Genomic DNA, 6552 nt, shown 5'->3' with positions numbered 1-6552 from the left:
TCGTAAAGACATCGCCAATCTTTGTGCCCACTGAGCAATAGCTCAAAACTTTACACGTAAAAAATGGAAGCTACTAACATTTTTCAGCCTATTACAATTTTTAAACTTGTATAAATTATCGAGTTTGAACATTCAGATTCAGTTACAAAATTATAAATCCACGTGAATATTTTTAATACTTTGAACTCAAGAATTAATCAATGAATTTATCATTTTTTCAATTATATAAATTTATGCAATTTTAATCTAAAATCATAAAAAATGGAACCATTACATTTTTTTATAAATTGAACACTTCTTAAATTAAAAGCTAAATTATTTTTATTTTAAATAGTTTAAGAATCCATGAAATGTCTAAAAATTTTATTTAATGATCTCAAGATCTAGATGTTGTCTTTTAAATTTTTATTTATTATTTCAATTTTTTCATAACTTCTAAACATCTTTGAAAATGACACTAATTTTTCCTAAAATTTTTTGAAAATTCTGCAAATTAAGAAAAAATTCCTTAAAATGTTCCACATTCATTTTTGATAATTTTGTCAATCTTTCTAAATCTTTTCAAATATTCCCTTAAGAAAATTTATCCAAAATTCAAAGTAATTTGTTGGTACAGGTTGACAATTCGTTCAAATTACTTGGAATCATTTTTAACTTATAATTAATATTTTTTTCAAAACTTCTAAATATTTTCAACTTACTCGAATATTCCTAAGAATAAGAGGTGTTCAATTTGTTATTTATACATCAAAATTAGGAATTAAAAAAATTTTTTTAAATAGAACAATTGAAATTGTGACGTTCGAAGTTTAGCTCTTGTGTTTAGTTGTGAACATTTAATTTATAAATACTGACTTTAAACGAACAGCCGCATTTTTGTAAATATTAACTAATTGTGGTTTTTCTTGTCTAATTAACAAATTTCAAACTGAATGCTTTAAAAATGGAATATTTTCGACTGAAATCATATTTAAAATTTAATAAAAGCCTTTAGTTGTGCAATCATTATTTTTAAGTTATTTTAAAATTGAAAAAAGTAAAGTTTATAAAGTTTCAATAATGCGTTTACGTTTTTTTGACTAATAAGAATTTTCAATTCAAACAGTTTAATTTTTAATCGTCTTACAAACTCAATTATTACTCACTTTTAAAATTTTTAAATACAGTTCAATTTTTAAAATCATTAATTCATTTCAATTCACAGTTGATCAACTAAATTTTTTATCAGAAATCTTCGATTTTAAACGCTTCTAACTTTAATTGTTTACGTTTCTAAAACTGCATTTTAAAATTCTTTAAGGGTGTACACTATGTACAATCAATCTCCAAAGTTGCATATCTTTAAAATGATTGATAAAATCAACAAAAAAAGATCTATTATTAGTTTCTATAAATCTTGATGGAAGCTCCTAGACACACTTCAGGAAAAAAATTCAAGTTAAAATTATTTATTTAACAGTAGTTATTTAAAGACTTAGTTTTTTCTTTCTCTTTAGAGAAAAGTTAGAATTTGTATTTAATTCTAATGATCAAGGTCTGATTTTATTCTTAGAAGGATTCTCTAAATTTCTATTTAGTTTGATTTGAATTAAAACAATTAATTGAGAAATCATTAAGTTATTATTGTTATAAACAATCACAGTTTGAATTTTAATGAACACCACCCAAATAGAATTGTAGAGAATCCTTCAAAGAATAGAATGAAGCCTTGATCATTAGGATTCAATAAACATTGTAACTTTTCCCTAAAGATAAAGGAAAAGCTAAAACTTCAAATAACTACTGTGAAATAAATAATTTTTAACTTGAACTATTTTTTTCTGAAGTGTGCTTAGAAGCCTCCCCATTGGGCACAAAATTTGGCGACGTCTTTACAACATCGTTACGACATCTTTACGACAACTTTACGACGTCCTATGCCCATGTCGTTAAGGTCTCTTGACGATGTCGTAAATAAGTCGTATGATCTGACGATGTCTTCACGATCTTGCAAAGACACCGAAACGACATGGACATAGGATGTCGCAAAGTTGTCGTAACAATGTCGTAAAGACGTCGCCAAATTTTGAGCCCACTGGGTCCATCAAGATTTACAGAAATTATTAATAGATCTTTTTTTGTCGATTTTACAACTCATTTTAAAGATAAGCAACTTTTGAGATTGATTGTACGTAGTGAACATCCTTAAATTAAAATATAGGCTTAAAAATAGAAAACCTAAAATGGAAAATGTTTAAAATAAAAGATTTTCGAATTATGCATTCTAAACTGAATGATATAATAATTGAAAAAGATAACGATTTAACTAATTGTTTAAACAACGTTTAAAATCAAAGTTGGACAGACTATTTTCTAAAAATTTGGTAAAATTCCCAGTCATAAAATAAATTGACTTTAATTTCACGGTTTTTCCCGATCTCATAAAATTCTCGGTGATTTCCCAGTTTTCCGTTACAGCGGCCACCCTGTTTCTTTAAATGCTTGTGATGTTGTGAAATGAGTATTTAAATCAAATTTTAAAAAATATATAATACATATGCTTTATTTTTTCTCGAATTAGTTAAAAAGGTTATTATAATGAATCAAATTTTTAGATACGAAAGTTTAGATTAATAAATATATATAAAGTAAAAAAATTTATATAATAAACAAAAATTTAAAAAATAATATAACAAGACTATTTTATGTAATTAAATATTTGTTATAATTCGAAAAATAAATGTGTATTTACATGTGTATTTACGTTTATTATTTGTGAATGTTTCAATTCGATAATATTTTAAACTCTCGAAAATTTTGTTATTCGGAATTTCACATTTCGGGAATTTTCTAGTTCGGATATTTTATAATTTAGCAAATGTTGGGCATTTTCAAATTCGGTGATATTCTAAACTGTCAGAAATTTTATTATCAGGGAATTTACCAATTCGGTAATATTATAATTTTTCGGGAATTTTACAATTCGCAAATATTAAAAACTGTTCGGGAATTGTACAATTCAAAAATAATACCAACTGTCGGGTATTTTATTAGTCTGGAATTTGACAATTCGGGAATATTATAAACTGCCAGAAATTATATTATTAAGGAACTTTCTAATTCGCTAATATTATAAAATCTTCGTGAGTTTTATTATTCAGAAATATTTCATTTCGGTAATACTATAATTTTTCGGGAATTTTACAATTCGCAAATATTAAAAACTGTTCGGGAATTTTTCAATTCGAGAATGTTACAAACTATCGGGAATTTTATTATTCGGAGATTTTCAAATTCAGGAGTATTATAAACTCAATTTATAATATTCCCGGATTTTAAAATGAGACTAGACTGGGATTTATTAAACTGCCATGAATTTAATTAGTCTGGAATTTTAAGATTCAGGAATATTATAAACTGTCGGAAATTTCATTATTAGGGAATTTTCGAATTCGATAATATTATAAAATTTTCGGGAATTTATTATTAAACAATTTTTTAATTCGGTAATACTATAATTTTTTGTATGATTTGTTGGGAATTTTATTATTTGGGAAATTTCAAATTCGGTAATATTATAAACTTTAGTGGAATGTAATATTAAGAAATTTTTCAATTCAGTAATATTGCAAACTGTGGAGAATTTTATTATTCACGAATTTCACAATTCGGCAATATTATACAAACGGTCGGGAATTTTACAATTCGATAATATTATAAAATGTTCGGGAATTTTTTAATTTGGTAATACTATAATTTTGTGGGAATTTTACAATTTGGTAATATTAACAATTTTTCGGGAATATTACAAACTGTCGATAATTTTATTATGCGGGAATTTTCTGGTTCTGATATTTTATAATTCGGCAATCTTCTGTTGGGAATTTTATTATTTAGGAAATTTCAAATTCGGTAATATTATAATCTGTCGGGAATTTTTCAATTCGGTAATATTGCAAAATGACAGCAATATTATTATGCGGGTATTTTACAATTCGGTAATATTATAAAATGTTCTGGAATTTTTTAATTCGGTAATACATTAATTTTAAAGAAATTTCATTATTAGGGAATTTTACAATTTGGTAATATCATAAACTTTTCAGGTATTTTACAATTCGGGAATATTACAAACTGTCGGGAGTTTTATTATGGGGGAATTTTCTGATTCTGGTATTTTATAATTCAGCAATCTTTTGTTTGAAATTTTATTATTTGGGAAGTTTCAAATTCGGTAATATTATAAATTGTCGGGAAATATATTATTAGGAAATTTTGAATTCAGCAATATTGCAAACTGCCGAGAATTTTATTATTCAGGAATTTGACAATTCGGGAATATTATATAAACGATCGGGAATTTTAAAATTCGTTAATATTATAAACTGTTTGGGAATTTTACAATTAGATAATATTATCAACTGTTTGGAAATTTGATTATTCAGGTATTTTACAAATAGGGAATATCCCAGTGGGCACAAAATTTGGCGACGTCTTTAGGACATCGTTACGACATCTTTACGACAACTTTACGATATCCTATGTCCATGTCGTTTCGGTGTTTTTGCGATATCACAAAGACATCGTTAGTTCATACGACTTATTTACGATATCATAACACCTTAAAGACATGGACATAGGATGTCGTAAAGTTGTCGTAACGATGTCGTAAAGACGTCGCCAAATTTTATGCCCACTGGGATTAGAAGCTGTCGGGAAATTTATATTTCGAAAATTTTATAATTTGTCAACCTTCTGTTGGGAATTTTATTATTCGAGAAATTTCCGATTTGGTAATATTATAAACTGTTCTACAATTTTATTATTCAGTAATGTTATAAACAGTCAAGAATTTTATTATTAGGGAATTTTCCAATTTATTATAAACTTTTCGGGAATTTTACAATTCGGATATATTACAAGCTGTCGGGAATTTTATTATGCGGTAATTTTTTGGTTCGGATAATTAATAATTCGGCAATATTCTGTTGGGAACTTTACAACTCGGTAATATTATGAACTGTTCGGTAATTATTAAATTCGTTAATATTATAAATTATTCGGGTATTTCGCAAATCAGAAATACTATAATGTGTCGGGAATTTTATTATGCGAGAATTTTATAGTTCGGAAGTTTTATAAGTCAGCAATCTTCTGCTGGGAGTTTTATTTTTCGGGAAATTTAAAATTCAGTAATAGTATTATAAATTGTCGAAAACTTTATTATCAGGGAATTTTCCAATTCAGTAATATTATAAGCTTTCGAGAATTTTTTTATTCGAGCATATTATAAACTGTCGGAGATTTTATTATTCGGGAATATTATAAAATATTATTGTAAAAATACTATTAAAAATTATTTGAATCTACAATTTGCGGGTTGCAGAAATGAATTTTCAGGTATAGCAGTTTGCAAAACTACGTAAAATTTTAAAAATGCGATTTTCCGGACAAATCGATACAAAAAATGCTAAATATAAAAAAAGATGCGCCTTCACAGGCCGCTTCGAGTCATATTTTTTTTTATATTATTCGATCCTTTAATTTTTTGTTCGCAATATTACATTACATAGAGATTAAATTTAAATTTGTTCTCAATTAAAGATTATAAATTCATTATTTGTTTCAAGGTTCTCTAGTTTAATATTTGCGACAAATTTTATAATAAAAGTATATTTATATTACAAACATCTCTATTCCTATTATATAATTTCTTTAAATATTCGTGATGTTGTGAAATGAGTATATCTAAATTAAATTTAAATTATAAAATGATACAAATATTTTCATTTTTTTCCGGAATGTTTGAAAGGATTATAATAAATCAAATTTTCAGATATGAAAGTTCACATTAAAAATATATATAAATTAAATAAAGAATATAAAAAAACTATTTATATTTAATTAAATATTGACTATAATTTGTATAATAAATGTGTATTTATCTTTAAAATATATTTTTGTTTGTTTGTGATATTGTGAAATGAGTACAGTACCGGCCAGAATTTTCACTCTACGAAAAAAAAATCTTAAAAAAAAAAAACGAGACCCCTGTATCAGCAAGATAAAACTACTATTAGATAAAGTCGTTTACAGTGGACTATGTTAAACACGTGCTAACTTTTGTATTACAAGTTTTTAAATTGAACTGTGATTAGAGTATTATGCAACAATTATACGATGTTTTGATATCCGTATCTGAACACTTAATACTTCAATTCCAATTAAATTCTAAGAGGAGTTAAGAAATTTACTATTGAATTTATATGTATTCAAATAAAAGAAGATAATGATAAAAACAATTTTAACAGAAAATTTATCGCGCGCGTATGATGAGAGTAGATACAATCTAACCTCTAAAGTGTAGAACTGTAGTCTACAGAGCGCGCAAAAGATGATATTGTTGATGCTCGATAAGCAGATTGAGTTGGCTGGCAAGGTACTCATCCCATTCCATTTGATCCCATGAACATTGTACATAATATGGCACAAGTAACTGTTGTCCAATATTTACATCATAGGGCAGGGGGCTCCTAAGTATTACCGGATTAGCCGGGCGGCCCCCTGTGGCTT

This window comes from Belonocnema kinseyi, chromosome 2 (genome assembly GCF_010883055.1).
Source record: "Belonocnema kinseyi isolate 2016_QV_RU_SX_M_011 chromosome 2, B_treatae_v1, whole genome shotgun sequence".
Classification (NCBI taxonomy): domain Eukaryota; kingdom Metazoa; phylum Arthropoda; class Insecta; order Hymenoptera; family Cynipidae; genus Belonocnema; species Belonocnema kinseyi.
The sequence above is the reverse complement of the archived record's forward strand: the minus strand, read 5'-3'. Positions refer to the sequence as shown.